Source organism: Lepidochelys kempii, chromosome 5 (genome assembly GCF_965140285.1).
Source record: "Lepidochelys kempii isolate rLepKem1 chromosome 5, rLepKem1.hap1, whole genome shotgun sequence".
NCBI lineage: Eukaryota > Metazoa > Chordata > Testudines > Cheloniidae > Lepidochelys > Lepidochelys kempii.
The window spans coordinates 5,268,751-5,288,423 of NC_136384.1; the positions used below are offsets into that span (position 1 = coordinate 5,268,751).

A 19,673-nucleotide genomic window follows, 5' to 3' on the forward strand; every position below is an offset into this window, starting at 1 on the left:
TTTATGGCAGGGTGGGAGGTTGAGGCAAATCGCCTGGCTGCTGGTTACGCACAGCCAGACACCAGGGCGGTTAGAAGAGCACAGGAGGGCGTGGTTCGCATCAGAGAAGCTTTGAAAACCAGTGTCATGACTGGCCAGGCTACGGTGTGAAAGTTCTGTTTGTTTCTCCTTGATGAAACCCCCCACCCCTTGGTTCACTCTACTTCCCTGTAAGCTAACCACCCTCCTCTCCTCCCTTCGATCACCGCTTGCAGAGGCAATAAAGTCATTGTTGCTTCACATTCATGCATTCTTTATTAATTCATCACACAAATAGGGGGATAACTGCCAAGGTAGCCCGGGAGGGGTGGTGGAGGAGGGAAGGACAAGGCCACACAGCACTTTAAAAGTTTAAAAATTTAAAACTTATTGAATGCCAGCCTTCTGTTGCTTGGGCAATCCTCTGGGGTGGAGTGGCTGGGTGGCCGGAGGCCCCCCACCGCGTTCTTCCGTGTCTGGGTGAGGAGGCTATGGAACTTGGGGAGGAGGGCGGTTGGTTACACAGGGGCTGTAGCGGCGGTCTGTGCTCCTGCTGCGTTTCCTGCAGCTCAACCATACGCTGGAGCATATTAGTCTGATCCTCCAGCAGCCTCAGCATTGAATCCTGCCTCCTCTCATCACGCTGCCGCCACCTTTCAGCTTCAGCCCTCTCCTCAGCCTGCCACCTCTCCTCCCGGTCATTTTGTGCTTTCCTGCACTCTGACATTGTCTGCCTCCAAGCATTCGTCTGTGCTCTGTCAGTGTGGGAGGACAGCATGAGCTCAGAGAACATTTCATCACGAGTGCGTTTTTTTCGCCTTCTAATCTTCACTAGCCTCTGGGAAGGAGAAGATCCTGTGATCCTTGAAACACATGCAGCTGGTGGAGAAAAAAAAGGGACAGTGGTATTTAAAAAGACACATTTTATAGAACAATGGGTACACTCTTTCATGGTAAACCTTGCTGTTAACATTACATACATAGCACATGTGCTTTCGTTACAAGGTCGCATTTTGCCTCCCCCCACCGCGTGGCTAGCTCCTCCTGCCTCCCCGTGTCTAACAGTGGGGAACATTTCTGTTCAGCCACAGGCAAACAGCCCAGCAGAAATGGGCACCTCTGAATGTCCCCTTAAGAAAAGCACCCTATTTCAACCATGAATGATACCACTCTCCTGAGGATTACACAGAGAGATAAAGAACGGATGTTGTTTGAATGCCAGCAAACATACACTGCAATGCTTTATTCTACAATGATTCCCGAGTATGTACTACTGGCCTGGTGTGGTAAAGTGTCCTACCATGGTGGATGGAATAAGGCTGCCCTCCCCAGAAACCTTTTGCAAAGGCTTTGGGAGTACATCCAGGAGAGCCGCAAATGCCAGGACAAATTAATCATTAAACATGCTTGCTTTTAAACCATGTATAGTATTTAAAAAGGTACACTCACCAGAGGTCCCTTCTCTGCCTGATGGGTCCGGGAGGTAGCTTGGGTGGGTTCGGGGGGTACTGGCTCCAGGTCCAGGGTGAGAAACAGTTCCTGGCTGTTGGGAAAACCGGTTTCTCCGCTTGCTTGCTGTGAGCTATCTACAACTTCATCATCATCATCTTCCTCATCCCCAAAACCTGATTCCATGTTGCCTCCATCTCCATTGAAGGAGTCACACAACATGGTTGGGGTAATGGTGGCTGAACCCCCTCAAATGGGATGCAGCTCATCATAGAAGCGGCATGTTTGGGGCTCTGACCCAGAGCAGCCATTTGCCTCTCTGGTTTTCTGGTAGGCTTGCCTCAGCTCCTTAAGTTTCACGCGGCACTGCTTCGGGTCCCTGTTATGGCCTCTGTCCTTCATGCCCTGGGAGATTTTGACAAAGGTTTTGGCATTTCGAAAACTGGAACGGAGTTCTGATAGCATGGATTCCTTTCCCCATACAGCGATCAGATCCCGTACTTCCCATTTGGTCCATGCTGAAGCTCTTTTGCGATTCTGGGTCTCCATCATGGCACCTCTGCTGATGAGCTCTGCACTCACCTGCAGCTTGCCATGTACCCAAACAGGAAATTGAAATTCAAAAGTTCGCGGGCCTTTTCCTGTCTACCTGGCCAGTGCATCTGAGTTGAGAGCGCTGTCCAGAACGGTCACAATGGAGCACTCTGGGATATCTCCCGGAGGCCAATACCATCTAATTGCGTCCACAATACCCCAAATTCGACCCAGCAAGGCCGATTTCAGTGCTAATCCCCTTGTCAGGGGTGGAGTAAGGAAATCGATTTTAAGAGCCCTTTAAGCCGAAAAAAAGGGCTTCGTCGTGTGGACGGGTGCAGGATTAAATCGATTTAACACTGCTAAATTCAACCTCAACTCCTAGTGTAGACCAGGGCTTAGAGGGTGCTGATGGAAACACCTCCTCCCTTCCAGCCCCTCTCCCTGCCCCAGGGTGCTGACCTCCCCTCCCCTCCCCTCCCCTGCTCCAGAGCTCCCCCTCCCCTGCCCCAGAGCTCCCCCTCTCTTCCAGTCCCCCCAGGATGCTGAACTCCCTCCCACTACAGCCCCTCCACTGTCCCAGCGCTCCCCCTCCCTTCCAGCCCCCCCCACCCTATCCCACCCCACCCCAGAGTGCTGAACTCCCGCTCCCCTACATCTTCTCCACAGTCTTCTCACCCCAGGGCTGACCTCCCCCTCCAGCCCTTCCCCTGCCCCAGAGCTCCCTCTCCCTTCCAGCCCTCCCACCCCAGGGCTGACCTCCCCTTCCAGCTCCTCCCCTGCCCCAGAGCTCCCCGTCCCTTCCAGCCCCCCCCCCCCGGGCTGACCTCCCCTTCCAGCCCCTCCCCGCCCCAGAGATCCCCCTCCCTTCCAGCCCCCCCCACCCCAGGGCTGACCTCCCCTTCCAGCCCCTCCCCTGCCCCAGAGATCCCCCTCCCTTCCAGCCCCCCCCCCAGGGCTGACCTCCCCCTCCAGCCCCAGAGATCCCCCTCCCTTCCAGCCCCCCCACCCCAGGGCTGACCTCCCCCGCCCCAGAGATCCCCCTCCCTTCCAGCCCCCCCACCCCAGGGCTGACCTCCCCTTCCAGCCCCTCCCCTGCCCCAGAGATCCCCCTCCCTTCCAGCCCCCCCCACCCCAGGGCTGACCTCCCCTTCCCCAGAGATCCCCCTCCCTTCCAGCCCCCCCCACCCCAGGGCTGACCTCCCCCGCCCCTTCAGCCCCGGAGTTCCCCGCTCCCTTCCAGCGCCCCCCGGGCCAGGACTTGAGCTCCCCCTGCCTTCGAGCCGGTGCCTGTACCTGTCTCTGTGGACCGCGAAGCTCCGCCCCTTCTGTGGGCGGGGCAGACTGCGCTTCCCGCTCCCCGCCTCGCTAGGAAACCTTTGGTCACGTGCTGAGGGAGCGCCTTTGTCTCCCTCTGTCACGTGGAGGGAGAGCGAGCGGGCGGGCGCGCCGGGTCGCGTGGAACGGTGCTCGGCGGCGCGCGCGCGCTCCGTGGGTCACGTGGCGGGGGAGAGGCCGCGCGGCGTTGCGCTGCACCGGGGGAGGGGGGTTGTCACGTGACAGTGGTGGGCGCCGCCGCTGCTGCTGCTTTGTGAGCACATTGGGCAGGTAACGAGCGGGCCCGGGGGGGGAGTGACCCCCCCCACTCGGGGCCGGCCGTGGGGCGGGGAGGCCGGAGCCCCCAGGGAGACGGCACCGAGGGGGTGGGGGCGGGGAGGCCCGGAGAGAGTCTCTCCCTCAGCGCCAGGGGCACGGCTGGGGGCGGGGAGCAGAGTCCCCCCTCAGCCCCGCTTCCCCCCCCCCGAGAGCGGAGCCCCCACCATCTACCTTACCCCCCCCCCCGAGAGCGGAGCCCCCACTCCTCCGGGGAGAGCGGGGCCCCCACCATCTACCTTACCCCCCCCCCCGAGAGCGGAGCCCCCACTCCTCCGGGGAGAGCGGGGCCCCCACCATCTACCTTACCCCCCCCCGAGAGCGGAGCCCCCACTCCTCCGGGGAGAGCGGGGCCCCCACCATCTACCTTACCCCCCCCCGAGAGCGGAGCCCCCACTATCTACCTTACCCCCCCCCCCGAGAGCGGAGCCCCCACTCCTCCGGGGAGAGCGGGGCCCCCACTATCTACCTTACCCCCCCCCCCGAGAGCGGAGCCCCCACTCCTCCGGGGAGAGCGGGGCTCCCACCATCTACCTTACCCCCCCCCGAGAGCGGAGCCCCCACTCCTCTCGGGAGAGCGGGGCTCCCACCATCTACCTTACCCCCCCCCGAGAGCGGAGCCCCCACTCCTCTCGGGAGAGCGGGGCTCCCACCATCTACCTTACCCCCCCCCCCGAGAGCGGAGCTCCCACTCCTCTCGGGAGAGCGGGGCTCCCACCATCTACCTTACCCCCCCCCCCGAGAGCGGAGCCCCCACTCCTCCAGGGAGAGCGGGGCCCCCACCATCTACTCCCCCCCCCGAGAGAGCGGGGCCCCCACTCCTCTGGGGAGAGCGGGGCCCCCACCGTCTACCTTACCCCCCCCCGAGAGCGGGGTCCCCACCATCTATCTTACCCCCCCGAGAGCGGAGCCCCCACTCCTCTGCGGAGAGCGGGGTCCCCACCATCTATCTTGCCCCCACTCCGGGGAGAGATGGTGGGGGGGACGCTGCTATCTTACCCCCCCCTTCTCCGGGGAGAGCAGGGGGGGCCCCTATCTTCTTCTCCCTCACCACCCATCTCCCCTGCCCAGGGAGAGAGAAAGCAGAGTCCTCCTCCCCTTCCCAGAGAGAGGCCAGCACCCCTTCTTGCCGCCTGTCTCCTCTGCCTCTTCCCCCTCCCCCCCGAGAGAGGCCAGAGCCCCTCGCCGCCTGTCTCCTCTCCCCCACAGAGAGAGCAGAGCCCCCTTCACCATTTTACCCCCTCCCAGGAGGGTAGGGCCCCTTCTGGTTTGAGGGAGCTTGGGGTGGGGAGAGAGAAGGTCACCAGAACCTCATTCCTTCCCATCTTAATGAGAAGGAAAGGGGCAAGGGTCTGGGGGTGGGGAGAACAGAGTGGGTCAAGAGGGTCCCTCCCCCAACTTGGGGAGGCCTTTTGTTTCCAGGCCTCAGATTCCCTTGTTTCTTCCTTGTACCTGGCGGGGAACTGTAGTTTCCCCTTTCTTTCTGATGCTCAAGGAGCGGTGCGGGAGAAGAGTTGGGGATGTGTCTGCCCCTCAGGCTCCCCTATCTCTTCCCACAAACTAGGGTTGGAGGAATCAAGCCCTCCGGGTCTGAGAGACCCCATCCCCCCCTTCCTCATCATCTCTTGCACCTCCCAATTCCCTGTCTCTTTTCTCAGGGTAGTGAGGGCCCTAGTCTCCTTTCTCCCAGGTTCTCCTCCCACTGTAGGGTTGGGGGACGCTGTTGTCTCCTCTCACTCGCAGGGGAAGCGGGGCAGTGTTGCTGGTCGTCTTCTCTACCATGTTCTAGTCTTACTTCCTGCTTGGGAGGTCAGAAGTCTTTGTCAGCCCTTTCCCCACACACCCCTTTCCGGTGGTTCCCCTAAGAACATCAGAATGGCCATCCTGGGTCAGACCAATGGTCCATCTAGCCCACTGTCCTGTCTCTCACAATGGCTGGTGCCAGATGCTTCAGAGGGAGTGAACAGAACAGGGTAATTATTGAGTGATCTATCCACTGTTGTCCAGGCCTGGCGTCTGGTAGTCAGAGACTTGGGGACACCCAGAGCATGGGGTTGCCTCCCTGACCATCTTGGCTAAAACTGAGGGCTGAGTGTGTCAGTCCTATTCCTCCCCACCCTGTGCCTCTTACTAAGTCTAAATCCTCTAATCCCCATCTTCCCTATGCCTCCCAGTGGAGGAGGGGGCTCTGGCTTACTTCCCTTGGGATCCCAACCCCTGTGGTTTTCACTTGGGGGAAGGGATTCTGTCCTATACTCCCAGAGCCTCTCTTCCCAGTGAGAGGCATAGGAAGGGGGTCAGAGAGTGTAGGCTAGTGCTCTTACATGAAGTGGGGGAGAGAAAAAGCAGAACTGTAGGGCTCTTTTTCCCCTAAAAATTGATTTTATTCTTTCCACATTCATTTTCAGTGAGGGAGGGGCATCTGGTCTCTTCTTCGAACATACTCCCTGTCTGTCTTCACTAGTTTGGAAGGAGGGCTTTGGTCTCCTTTCCCTCTCACCAGATTTCTGGCTCTCCTGTACTATGGCTGTCAAGGAGAGGGGTCTCTGCCCCCCTTCTCCTGTCCGCCTTGAACTCTTGTCTCTTTTTTACTGTGACAAGGACCCCTGTTTTCCTCTGCTGCCCCACTGTTCCCTGCTGCTTCTGTGTGTGTGTATCGGTGTGTTCTTTTCTGGGAGGTGTCCAGTCCCCTCACAGGATGCCAGGGTTGTTCGAGTTTTGCTCATGGTGGGGTCAGGGTCTCTGGTACCTTCAAAGTGAGGGTAGGGTTTGTGAAGGGGGTGTGTCTTTGGTCCCTTTTCTAATTCTAGTTCAGGCTGAAGGGGAGCTGTTGTTGCAGGAAAGAGGAGGGTGAATTATTATTGCGCTGGGTATTGTGTGTGGTTTCCATTCTGTTTTTCTTCCACTGCTTCCTGGGTGCTCCCTTCTTATTTTGTAAGGGAGGTAGTGAGACAAATGTGGCTGTGATCATTGAAAGGCCGGCCATAATACCTTCTTCCTTGCAGCAACAGTAGGGAGTGCAAGGACAAGAAGGTGAATGATCATCATTTAGAGGTTTTTAAGGTCAGGCTTGACAAAGCCCTGGCTGGGATGATTTAGTTGGTGATTGGTCCTGCTTTGAGCAAGGGGTTGGACTAGATGACCTCCTGAGGTCCCTTCCAACTCTGATATTCTATGATCTCTATATCAACACTCCCCACCCAGTCTTCCCTTGTCCCTGATGCTGCTTGACTGCTGGGAAACTAGTGTCCAGGGCTGTGCTGTGCCCCTGGGTTTAGTTACTTATGTGTAGATAACAAATCTTCACTTTCATTGCTATTGTTGATGAAGAAAATTACTGCAGGAAAGTGTAAACCCCTCTGCTGGGAACTGGGTATAGAAAGGGAACTGCTGTCATTTCAGATCTGAGTGCATTCACATCTGAATTCAGCTCAGAACTAAAAATTTGATACTGAAATGTCTTCAAATGCTGTTTAATATCTGTTATGAATAGACTAGAATGAACCAGGTTTAAAATATCTCTGCTCTAGGTATGTCCACATCTTGAGTGTGGACACACTCAGCCATCTTGCTTATATTCAGAGGAACAGAGAAATCCTGTGAAACAAAAACCAAGGGTTCTGTGTTGTAGTGTGCATACCCTGGCTGTCCCTGCAGACCACTGTAGGTGACCCAAGGGGCTAGCCCTCCCCTCCCCTTGTCACCAGAGAGCAATCTGGCCCTTAGTCATCTTAATTTGAGTAAATGATGAATGCTTATAATAAAGCAGAAGATCAAGGCAATAGCCTCTGGGGTGGTGGTGGCTGGTGAAATGGAGGGGCCCTCCTGGTGTGAGAGCAGCTGCTTTTTTCAAGGAGAGAAATTGGAACTGGATGTGAGTGAAGGAAAGGGAGGGGGAGGATGTGCAGGACGGGAGGAGCAGCACTTTCCATTGAAATGGAGCCCTTCACAACAAATGGCATCAAATCAGCCTTTGGAAAGGTCTTGCTTTTTTAATATCTACCAGCTCCTTTTAGCAATTCCCTTGGTCATATCATATTCCCCAGTGGAATCTGGGTTTGGATTCTTACCTGACTGGCCCTGTATTTATGTGAGAGCCCCAGTTCAGTATGGTGGTTTGATTTAACTTTTGTTTAAAGTGTTTATTTTTAAGCTTATGCTATAAAACTTGAGCAACTGAGACTAAATCAGTTTGCAGTGTTGGAGGTGTTTTTTTTGTGCTCCTGAGGTGTTATGTGCAGGTGCTGTAGTAATTAGTGTAAATACATACTGATAATGTATAATTTGGGGAAGATGAGCAAAGTTTGTTTTTATAATGCCTCTGAAACACAACTTTTACAGAAGTGGTTGTGAAAGCTCTGTTCCACTTCATACTAGTTACTGCCTTTTTAGCTTATCAGTACAGAAAATGACCTTTAAAAATGTTATGATTACAATAAAGACAAAATCCAGGAAATTCAGAAATGATGGCCAGCTCTTTGTTTACCTCATGATGCTTTGGCTAGCCTCCTCTGTCTTCCACTTCCTCTCCCCACCCCCTAAATCCTCACATTACTTTGGGTTAAGGATTAATTTTTGGTATTATTACTTTACACAATTCTTGCTTATTTTTAGAGCTAACAAAATGTTTAATATTACCACGTAACCTAAGCCAGTGCAAAACTCTTACACACAAAACCAAGGAGTTTGGTACTTTAACTTTAGAAATGTCTGAATCATTCTTTTGAAACTTGCTATTTAAAAGCAGGATGTTTAGGCAGGAGAGAGGTCAAGTTTTAGGGTAGGTCTACACTTAAAATGCTGCAGCAGCCTCACTGTAGTGTTTTGCTGAGGGGAGAGCTTCTCCTGTTGGCGTATTTAGTCCAGCTCTGCAAGAGGCAGTAGCTATATTGACAGGGGAAGCCCTCCCGTTGGCTTAATGCTGTCTACACTGGGGATTAGGTTGGTATAACTACATTGCTCAGTAGTTATATGCGATGTAAGTTTGTAGTATAGACTTTGCCTAAAACTAGTGGATTTTTACAGCAGATATACAAACTGCTATTTTTAGGGAGACTTTTATCTGTCTATTTCTCATCCCCTCTTAACTACATTAGTTTTTCAGAACTGTCTTGTAGTAATTGGTGCTCAAGACAGGTGTGGTGAGTATATGTACAAAGACTAGAATGTTACTAGTCTTACACTTGGGGCAGGACTTTCAGAATGGAATAAACCTGCAAACATACCTTACATTATCATGAAACCAATTCTTTATAGTCAGTCTTGTGTCTAAAGCACAAGACTGGAATTCAGAAGATTTTGCTTCTGTTCCCAGCTTTGCCACAGACTTGCTATGTGACTTGGGTAGTCACTTCACCCCTCTGTGCCTCAGTTTACCCACCTGCAAAAATGGGATCATGAGGACAACACAGGATGGCTGTGAAGTTTTAAGTCTGAGGGTGTGTTGAAATCACTGGATGGAAGGTGACATGAAAATGTACACTTTTCTTTCATAGTTTTTCTTAACACGTTTTTCAGTTCTGTGTGGGTTGTTTTTTTTTTAAAGGCGTTTGTTCCTTCAGAACCCATCATATTCTACTTGCTCTTCAGTAAAGCCCAGATTTAGGGCTTGTGATACTTATGTCTGTTTAACTAACCTAAACACATTATAATCTATTCATTGTGGGAAGGATGAGAGGCTGTGAGATGAAGTCTTTTATTGAGGCACAAACCTGTAATAATAGCAAAAGAAATGCAGAAAAACCCTGTCCATATTATTCCATGTGAAAGTCCTCTCCACCCACATTTAATGTCAACAACTAGCTAGAACTTCCAGTCCTCCTTGAAGGCTCTTCCACTCCACTCTACTCCAGGAATATGTTCTCCCAAGCTCTTTATTTTCTGTTACTCCTCAATACTGTGAAGAATACACACTGTGACTAAAGATAAGACCCAAGTTATGGTTATGCTGAGTGAAGTAATCTTCTCTGTTCTTAAAGAGTCTGCCTCATGCATGAAAAAACCCTGAAATCATTAATTCCCAAAAAGGTCTAAATAAGAATTGTGGAATTGCTATGAGTGATAAACCTCATGGTTCAATAACTTTTTTTCATCACTTCCTATCTCTCCTGCTGTGAGTGTGCACGCATTTTTGTTGTTCTTAATACTCTCTCTTTATGCTAGGTTTCAGAGTAGCAGCCCTGTTAGTCTGTATTCGCAAAAAGAAAAGGAGTACTTGTGGCACCTTAGAGACTAACCAATTTATTTGAGCATAAGCTTTATACTGTAAACTCCTTAGGGCAGGGTATTTGAGCTGCTTGCATGTGGTTCCTGTGGGTGGAGTTGTTCCCATCTTGTGTGCTCTTTGTCCCACCGCTGCTGTTAAGACTGCAAGAAGCACTTGTTGCAGAGTGTTTTGAAGGTAGATTTGACAGCTGGTTCCTTTCTCTTTTCAGTTTCCTAAATCAGTCTTCTAGCAGATCAGCTGAAGAGATCACTAGCCTGGTGAAGCGGTAACAGCTTACATTAAAATCCAGTGGAGTGTTTCCCATATTGAGGGAGCTTTGATCTTTCCTAGAACTTTATTTTAAAAAAGTTCATCCTAAGTGAGCATTTCAGGGTTTTTGCTTTATTCTACTGAAATCTCAGTTTACTTCAAATCTGCACAGGGGGGATACATGGCAACATTTATTAGTGCTCTTAAGAGTCAAACTGTGGTTATTTTAAGAAAAGCAAAATATTTTTGTTTTGTTCATCTCCATTTTTGAGCCATCCAGGTTATAAACATTTTACCCAGTTTAATGGGAAAAATCCTTTTCTTACTCCATTAGGCAACCATATGGCTTAGTTGTAAAATTCAGATTTTACAGCTGAGTGTATTCCCAAATATGCTCCATGGCACTGTGTAGAAGGGAATCTATGTGTACAATTTTACTGTGAGGAAAAATTGGTTTCATCTACAACATTTTAGTTGCATTTCTCAAGACTAAGATGTTGTTTCTAGAGGTAGAGTTATTTGAGGGAGGAGCTCTAGAGACCAGATTAAGATTCTCCTTTCTGTTATATTTATTTTAGATTCTTTATACTAGATCTAAATTTTATGGAATTTTGTTTGGGCCACAGTGATTATAGTCATACGTAGTGGAACAAGTGATTAGCTGTTTGGTTGCAAATTTTAAAAACTCTAAAACTGAAATATGGTAAGAACATATCTGAGTGATTTGATATTTTATCCCATCCACTTTTTTCTGTATATGGAAGAAATGGCTGTTGGCTATTTTCTCTGAAGTTTTATGAACCACATTTTGCTTGATCTTTAATCTTGTACTGTGCATAGCTGTCTGCTTGACCAGTTTAAGCAAAATGTGAAACTTTAACTTATATTGTGGCCAATTTCTGCTATGTTGCAATGGTGTAAATCCAGAGTACATCCATTGAAGTCATTGTAATTGTGATGGCAGAATGTGGTTTACAGTCCAAGGGCTTCTCTACACTATGGGCATCACAGTTGGAGTGCTGTCGTGTAGACGCTTCCTATGTTGACAGAAGATTTTTTTTCCCACTGATGTAGGTAATCCGCCTCCCTGAATAGTGGTAGCTGGGTTGACGGAAGAATTTTTCCATTGGCCTGCTGTGTCTACACTGGGGGTTAGGTCAGCTTCACTATGGCACTCAGGGGTATGAATTTTTCACAGCCCTGAGCAGGGTGGACTGATTGAAATCAAGACAATTTAAAGAGATTTAAATCAAGTGGAAAGCCTTGATTTAAACCAGCTTTTCCATATGTATTTCAGTTATTTTCTAAAGAAAGGTGCATTCTTATTGGTAGATATAACCATTAAAACATGTTGATTCACAACTAAATGGAGCCTTTGCATGAGATTTGGTACATCTTTTTTGCTGCTTAGGGTACACTATAACATATTTATTTGAGCAATTGTTTAGCTTCATATTTTCAGATTCTTATTGAATGAACGTTTTTAGTATGTTAGAAAATGGTGAATGATATATTGCCTACTTATGTAATTAACTCTTTGCTCATGATTTGTATCAAGTTGCATTAGGGTGGTAACTGGAATGTAATTAAACATAACAGCATATAAAACTTATTTTTATGAAACAAAACAATTTTAAATGTTTTGGATACATAGATTTCTCTTATCAAAACATGTTTCACATTTACAGCTAAATGATGTATTAAAGGAACATAGGGATTAATTGTAGTCAGTGAATTAAACTGATTATTTCAGGTCAGCCTGGAAACATTTTCAAATTTGCCTAAATGAAGGTGGCTGGAGTGCAAGTTCCTACTCACCTAAGTCTCTAGAAAATGAGATGACAGTTTCCTAAATTACTTAGGCTGTCCTTCAAACTTTTAAAACTAGTAGATCTCATCTCCCACACTCCGTTTTTATTCATAGACTGGAAGAGAGACAAGTTTTCCTGCTTTTCAACTCCCAGTTGATATCTCAACTTTGACTGTATTGGTCCAAAAGAAGATAATATTCTTTTTGTGCCTGCAGGAGAGGCTATTGCTGTTGAAAGCTGGTTTAGCACTTCAACAGACTCTGGTTCCGGGTGCTTAGCTAGTAACTTCTACCAGTTCAGTGATGGGACTTTTTTAAAAAACATCAGCAAACATGTACTGCTTGAATGGTCACCTTCCTCCAGTGTTGACATTCTGGTTGGCATGATTGATGAGTGATGATTAGATGCCCATGTCGCAGCAGCAGCTGCTGCTGCTTCTTCAGCAGGTTGGCAGATTACCTTGGTGCATTGGGTTGAGCCTATTGGTAAGAAAATGAGGTGAAGCAAGTACTTGATCCATCTGCTTTTTTAATGCCTGCAATTTAACTTTGTTGTTGGGTATCTCTTTCTTCAGTGTGTCTTGAAGTTCTTTCAGAATTTTAACGGCCCCAGCAAAACCACAGCAATCTTTCTGCAGTTGGTCCAAAGCTATGGAAATAAGTTTCAGTATATCTTCTACATTTTTCTTTAGTCCGGTATTGACTACTTTGGCAGTGATAGTTCCATCTATTTTGTCATGATTTTCTCCACAAATTGTCATCATAGAATATCAGGGTTGGAAGGGACCTTAGGAGGTCATCTAGTCCAACCCCCTGCTCAAAGCAGGACCAATCCCCAATTAAATCATCCCAGCCAGGGCTTTGTCAAGCCTGACCTTAAAAATTTCTAAGGAAGGAGATTCCACCACCTCCCTCCACCTCAGAATAGGCCAATTTTTAATAAATTGTTCAAAACACTCAACCACTGAATTCCACTGTACATCTTGGGAAGAATTAGTTTGTATCCTCCTGCTCTCTTCAGTGAAGCTGAAAAGAAATGGTGGTTATAGAAGTGTTAGCAATTTCAGCAAGTTTGCTTTATTACTGGAGTTAAGTCGTTAGCTGAAAGAAACACCAAATGGCCATTGCAACCATGTGTTATAAGTTTCAGGTTCCCTTCATTACCTTCTTCTAGATTTCTTCTCATCTTTGTTACATTTGCAGTTATCTCTGTGACAAAGCTATGCACATAACACTTGAATGTTTGTTCACAGAGCTTTTCCCGCTACTTCTTTTAGTATTCTGCTATATGTGCATTTTCTGATGTATCAGTTATTTTTGTAAAACAGACAGTCCCATCTTCTGTCACGCAAGCATTAGTTACTAGATCATTGTCTACATTGCTTCAGTGATCAGAGACTCAGATGAACTAATTTCCCATCAATGCTTTTTGCATACTGTTCAATTTCCTTCTCGAACACTGTATCCAGGAATATCTGCTCTGCCAGGTGGTGCGTAGCCAGGTCATAATGATTCAACCATGTCAATTAAATGTTTGTTCTGAAAAAGATGAAAGGGAGAATTTGTTACATAAACGATGAAGAAGGTCTTTGTTTTGATATAGGTAATTTATTGTCTGATGGATGTTTAGTTGCAGCACTGCTGGTGGTACCAGCAGATAACTCTGAAGTTGTAGACATTGCAGATGATGGACATTCTTAACTCCTTATATCTAAGCCGGACTCTGCAACAAAATGATAAACGAAAGTCACTCTCACTCACTGACCGTTAGTGCACTGCCTTATATATATTTGTAAATGAATGATTCTCCCTACTACAATTGTTAGTACCAAGTTATAAGATCATCTGAATCTATTATCTTTAGCAACATACCAAACAGCTTTGGGGAAAACATTTTTTAAATGTTAAAATTCATAAATACCTAATAAAACATTACTTTTAAACAGGAAATCTTCACGTAGAATGTTTGAACAATTTATATATATATATATATAACAATTAAAATAAACTTAAGTCCAGCAGTAATAGTAAAAATGTAACTGATAAATACTCCCACAATTAACATATCAATTATATTTAGAACACAAATATTTTGAAATTCTTAAGTAATCCACCCAAAACTCAAATGTCTGAGAATAGTCTGTCATCATTTATTAGCACAGTAAGATATGGCAGTCTATTAAAATGGTGTAAAAATAAGTTTACTAACCAGCTGATCCAGATTGTTCAGACATGCCCGCATCATTTTCAAAGTCATTGCCTTTTGAGGAGCATTGCCTTTGTCACATTGTTTACATTTGGCATGTGTTCCTTATTTACCCAGAGGTACAGGAATGTATTGAAAATATTCTTAAATGTGGTTTTTTTTTTTTTACAGCCATGGGAGTTTTCTCTCCTCTTCTCTTCTCCCTCCTCCTCTCCTCCAGACTCTCACCCGGAAAAACAAAAGAACAATAATCTAAGATTTCTGCTTGTGTAACCCACATACCTTTTGCATTGCAGTATTTTATTTGTATAGAGACTGAGGGAGATGGTTGAGAAATTGGTCATTACACAAAGTAAAACTATTTCTGCATGCTTATTCCCCCCCCCCCCCCACTGTTACAACTTCTTGTTAACTGTTGGAAATGGGCCATCCTGATTATCACTACAAAAGGTTTTTTTCTCCTACTGATAACTCACCTTAATTGATCACTCTCCTTATAGTGTGTATGGCAACACCCGTTTTTCATGTTCTCTGTGTGTGTGTATATATATCTTCCTACTGTATTTTCCACTGCATGCATCCGATGAAGTAGGTTTTAGCCCACAAAAGCTTACGCTCAGATAAATTTGGTAGTCTTTAAGGTGCCACAAGTACTCCTCGTTCTTTTTGCTGATACAGACTAACATGGCTACCACTGTGAAACCTGATGGATTTCTGTTTGTTTGTATCACTGTCTGTGCACATGTGCAAGGAGACAGAGCAAGACCATTTACTTAAGGTGCCCAAAAGCAAGGGCCTGGTAGTGGGCAGATCAGTGTTTTTCCAGGAGCTGGAGAATAAACTTCCATGGTGGGTGGAGTCACAGATGCTCATGAGAACTCAGGTTTCAGAGTAACAGCCATGTTAGTCTGTATTCGCAAAAAGAAAAGGAGTACTTGTGGCACTTTAGCGACTAACCAATTTAGTTGAGCATAAGCTTTCGTGAGCTACAGCTCACTTCATCGGATGCAACCACTCAGATCTCAGGTAGGGAGAAGCTATAAAATAGGAGTATGAAACTACCCAGATGGACTCAGTGGATGATCCTGATGAGATACATGATGGTGTCTCCTGGAGTCAGAGGCCAGGTCCCAACATGTGTGATGACTGTCAGTCTGTTGGTCCACAGGATCAGGCTTTAATACAGTACATGACATACTGTGCCATGTTTACAAAGCTTAACCTCAAAAGCTAGATGTTCTCCCTCCCCCCCCCCCCCCGATTCTTTCTCTATATAGAAAAGGAACCTTTTGATAGAGGTTCATGGATTCAACTTTTTTTATTTAACTGTTCGTTTGAAGATATTATAAGTTTAGACTTTAACATATATTTTGTATTTCAAATTTCATTTTAAATGGGTTTAGTTTTTAAAGGAAACCTTATTATAATTTAAATAATGAAATAAATGGGTTTAATTTTTTAAATAAAACCTTATTATTTAAATAATGAAATAAAAATCAAATTTCAATAAACAGATTTGATCTTTAAAAAATCTGTTTTTTAAATCCACCCTGGTCTTGAGTGACATAGCTATGTTGATCTAAATTTTAAGTGGAGAGCAGGGTTCAGTAGCTTACGTCTGAAGGGGGATAGATTTATCTCAGAAACAGATCTTCCTTGTGGCTTTAGATTGCACATTCTTCTGTCACTGAGTTGGGCGTGCAGTTTGAGACTTGCATGTGTCAGTGATCTCCGTTGCAGATGTTAAGTTTGGATGCTTAATTACTATGGGGATGACTGTGATATAAATAAATAGAATTGCATTGGCCAGCCTTATACTTCAGTCTCATTTGGCCCAGTTGGTGCAGATGAGTATCTTATCCAGTGGATAACTAAATATGGGAGGCGGGGGAGGGCTAGTTGGTTGAGTCTCAATCCAGATAAGATTGAGGTAATACTATGAGGGTGGGGGAAGCAATTTAGTGGGTGGAAAGGTTGGTTTGGATGCTTTGAAGGGAAGACTTTTCCTGTTGCTTGTGACACAGGTTCCCCATCTGGGACTTCTGTTACATTCCCAGCTGCTTCTAGATGTCCAGACAGCAGCAGTGAACAAAAATGTTGGTTTTTTTTATCTTCCTTTGTCTAGAAGGTGAACCACTTCTGCAGTGATCAGTGCTTGTATCAGCTCATGGTTAGATTGCTACAATGCACTTTACGTGGGCTACACCTGAAGACCAGAATGTGGGGGCTCACTTGCTCCATGGAGCTTCTCACAGGGAATGCTTTAGATCTGTGCTCGGTCATCTGTACTGTCTGCCGTTTTGTGACCGGAGCATTTCAAGGTGTTGGTTTTATTCTATAAAGCCCTAAATGGCTTGGGGCTTTGCTCATTAAGTGAGAGACAAACTGTGTGGTACCACCAGCTGAGGTGCTGGAGCTCAGCAGTTACCTACAAGGAGGTCGATGGGGCATTTCTGGTGAGTGCCCTTCTGTTCAAGAACTTTTCCCCCTTTAGTTGATGGAGCCTAAATCCGTTGACCTTCAGGGTGCACACAGGGCCCTTGTGTCCCCTCAGGCTGTTGAAAAGGGGACAGGTTAAGGAGACACTAAGTGGATTTAAGTGTAATATTGATGGTTGGAGTTACTAATTACTTCTGCTGAGTTGAAAAGGTGAGTGGAATTCATCTTCTATTCCTTTTTAAATGCATGTACTTCTAAGACAAAAGGATACATTCACATTATAACAAAATCAAAATTTTTGTGGCTGCAGAATGGAGACCCGGTTGGTCCTCTCTGCATTGGCAAAACATAGAGACCCATAATTCAGTGGGAGTAGCTCTAGAAAGGGCTCAGTCATTTTGCCACTGTCATCTGCACAGTGATAGAAGTGCCTGAACCGTGTCTGTGCAACTTATAACCACTACAGTTGCATGCATGGTGAATAATGGCCATCATTGTCAGTGTATGTGCCACAGTCAAGGCTGGGCAGAGTATTTGGTACCTAGTATACTCGTGTATTTTACAAAATTGTATAATACTTCAAAAAACTTTTAAAATAAAACTTTGTTTTGAATCATTTGCTGCTCACATATTGCAGAATTGGGCTAGTGCGTGCAATTCTGAAATTGAAAACAAACCCATTTTCTCTGTTAACTGAAGTGCAAAAAGATAAGCAGACTGCAATGTGGTGAAACTTGTATTAGATGGTTAAGATTTCACTTCCTTGTGTTTCTAAATACCCAAAATTATTAGAACTGAAGTAATGCTAAGAGTCTTACCTTTTTATTTTGAAGGACTGAAAGGATATGTCAGTTTGTCCTTGGAAACTTACCTAAAATGTTTCTGTACTGTGGCTTGTTTCCCTCACTGGTGCTCAGTGTTCTATAGGATTGTTCATGAGTGCCAGGTCACTCAATGAGAGAGGACTGCAGAATATCCAGTTTTGATTTTATTACTTCTCTCAATAAACAAACTCCTCCTTCCCACCTTCAAGAGAGCAGAATCAAAGATGACAACCATTTTTAAACAATCACATGCAGTTGGCTACAGGAGAAAATGGGGTTACATTTTGGGTCTAGAAGCCTCAAATGTGTCCCCCATTTTTTTAGTTCATTTTAGCTTGTAAACAAAAATTGAGCAAAAAAAGGTGTGTTTAGTGACTAGGCTTACTTTGGAGTCCAGCACAAGTGAATTTCAGACACTGAGTCAGCCTATGGTAACTAGAAGCTTCTCGCTGCCTAGAAAAGGGTAGCAAATGTTTATGGGATTGGAACCTAATTTAGGAGAGACCAGATGGAAGAGAAATTAAGCATCCAGGGAAGCTGCCAGCAGCAGGACTCTGATGTGGGGGAATGAGATGAGCAAGGACTGGCCTGTGTGTTCCCAGTCCCCTGCATCCAGAGACCTTGCTGGGAAATCTGACCATCACAGCTGCTTTCCCCTCTACATTGCACATGGGAGAGAGTGATGCAACTGAGGATAATTGCCTTTTATGATGAGATTACTGGTTCTGTGGATGAAGGGAAAGCAGTGGATGTATTGTTTCTTGACTTTAGCAAAGCTTTTGACACGGTCTCCAACAGTATTCTTGTCAGCAAGTTAAGGAAGTATGGGCTGGATGAATGCACTATAAGGTGGGTAGAAAGCTGGCTAGATTGTCGGGCTCAACGGGTAGTGATCAATGGCTCCATGTCTAGTTGGCAGCCGGTGTCAAGTGGAGTGCCCCAGGGGTCGGTCCTGGGGCCGGTTTTGTTCAATATCTTCATAAATGATCTGGAGGATGGTGTAGATTGCACTCTCAGCAAATTTGCGGATGATACTAAACTGGGAGGAGTGGTAGATACGCTGGAGGGGAGGGATAGGATACAGAAGGACCTAGACAAATTGGAGGATTGGGCCAAAAGAAATCTGATGAGGTTCAATAAGGATAAGTGCAGGGTCCTGCACTTAGGACGGAAGAACCCAATGCACCGCTACAGACTAGGGGCCGAATGGCTAGGCAGCAGTTCTGCAGAAAAGGACCTAGGGGTGACAGTGGACGAGAAGCTGGATATGAGTCAGCAGTGTGCCCTTGTTGCCAAGAAGGCCAATGGCATTTTGGGATGTATAAGTAGGGGCATAGCGAGCAGATCGAGGGACGTGATCGTTCCCCTCTATTCGACATTGGTGAGGCCTCATCTGGAGTACTGTGTCCAGTTTTGGGCCCCACACTACAAGAAGGATGTGGATAACTTGGAGAGAGTCCAGCGAAGGGCAACAAAAATGATTAGGGGTCTAGAACACATGACTTATGAGGAGAGGCTGAGGGAGCTGGGATTGTTTAGTCTGCAGAAGAGAAGAATGAGGGGGGATTTGATAGCTGCTTTCAACTACCTGAAAGGGGGTTCCAAAGAGGATGGCTCTAGACTGTTCTCAGTGGTAGCAGATGACAGAACGAGGAGTAATGGTCTCAAGTTGCAGTGGGGGTGGTTTAGATTGGATATTAGGAAAAACTTTTTCACTAGGAGGGTGGTGAAACACTGGAATGCGTTACCTAGGGAGGTGGTAGAATCTCCTTCCTTAGAGGTTTTTAAGGTCAGGCTTGACAAAGCCCTGGCTGGGATGATTTAACTGGGAATTGGTCCTGCTTCGAGCAGGGGGTTGGCCTAGATGACCTTCTGGGGTCCCTTCCAACCCTGATATTCTATGATTTTATGATAAAACCTTTTACATGCTTTTTGCAAGTCTGTTCTCTCTGATAGAGCATGTAGCTGTAAATAGGGTGTGCAGGATGAAAGGAGACAAACTGGATTGGCCATGGCATGTGGACAGAAAAGGGGAGGGGTTGGTTTGTCAGCTTTCAGGAAAAAGAACAAGTTCTGTGTTTTTCTTGACACATGAAAGGTGTGTTTATTTTTGTATATTTGCGTTTCTGTTGTGTGTATGTAGATTCATGTACTTCGGGGCAGGGAACAAATAATTTTTAATATGACACCGTAGATGTGCCTAGCACCAACAAATAAACCAAGTCCCTGCTTAGAGGAATTTACAGTCTAGGTTAGATGGGACAT

At 46.5% G+C, this 19,673-nt stretch overlaps 1 protein-coding gene and 2 long non-coding RNA genes across 9 annotated transcripts in view; 1 reads left to right on the forward strand and 2 right to left on the reverse strand.

The window, feature by feature from the left end:
• Window positions 1-274: 274 nt before the first annotated feature.
• On the reverse strand, window positions 275-3,390 carry LOC140911094 (uncharacterized). The gene is made up of 3 exons (XR_012158831.2): window positions 3,298-3,390; window positions 1,468-1,872; window positions 275-897 (listed from the first exon to the last, which is right to left on the reverse strand). It is a non-coding gene; the product is annotated as an uncharacterized LOC140911094 (long non-coding RNA).
• A 100-nt stretch (window positions 3,391-3,490) lies between these two features.
• The window catches only part of UBAP2 (ubiquitin associated protein 2), a 135,131-nt gene continuing 118,948 nt past the window's right edge, over window positions 3,491-19,673 (forward strand). For 4 of the 7 annotated variants that reach the window (XM_073343392.2, XM_073343389.2, XM_073343390.2 and 1 more), the window contains exon 1: window positions 3,492-3,609. The gene's annotated coding sequence lies outside the window, so the exon portion shown is untranslated. Of the gene's footprint in view, window positions 3,610-19,673 lie in introns of all 7 variants that reach the window. The other 3 variants (XR_013635758.1, XM_073343394.2, XM_073343393.2) reach the window with 1 other exon arrangement.
• LOC140911093 (uncharacterized) lies at window positions 13,058-17,706 on the reverse strand. The gene is made up of 4 exons (XR_013635759.1): window positions 17,456-17,706; window positions 16,578-16,700; window positions 14,149-14,368; window positions 13,058-13,478 (listed from the first exon to the last, which is right to left on the reverse strand). It is a non-coding gene; the product is annotated as an uncharacterized LOC140911093 (long non-coding RNA).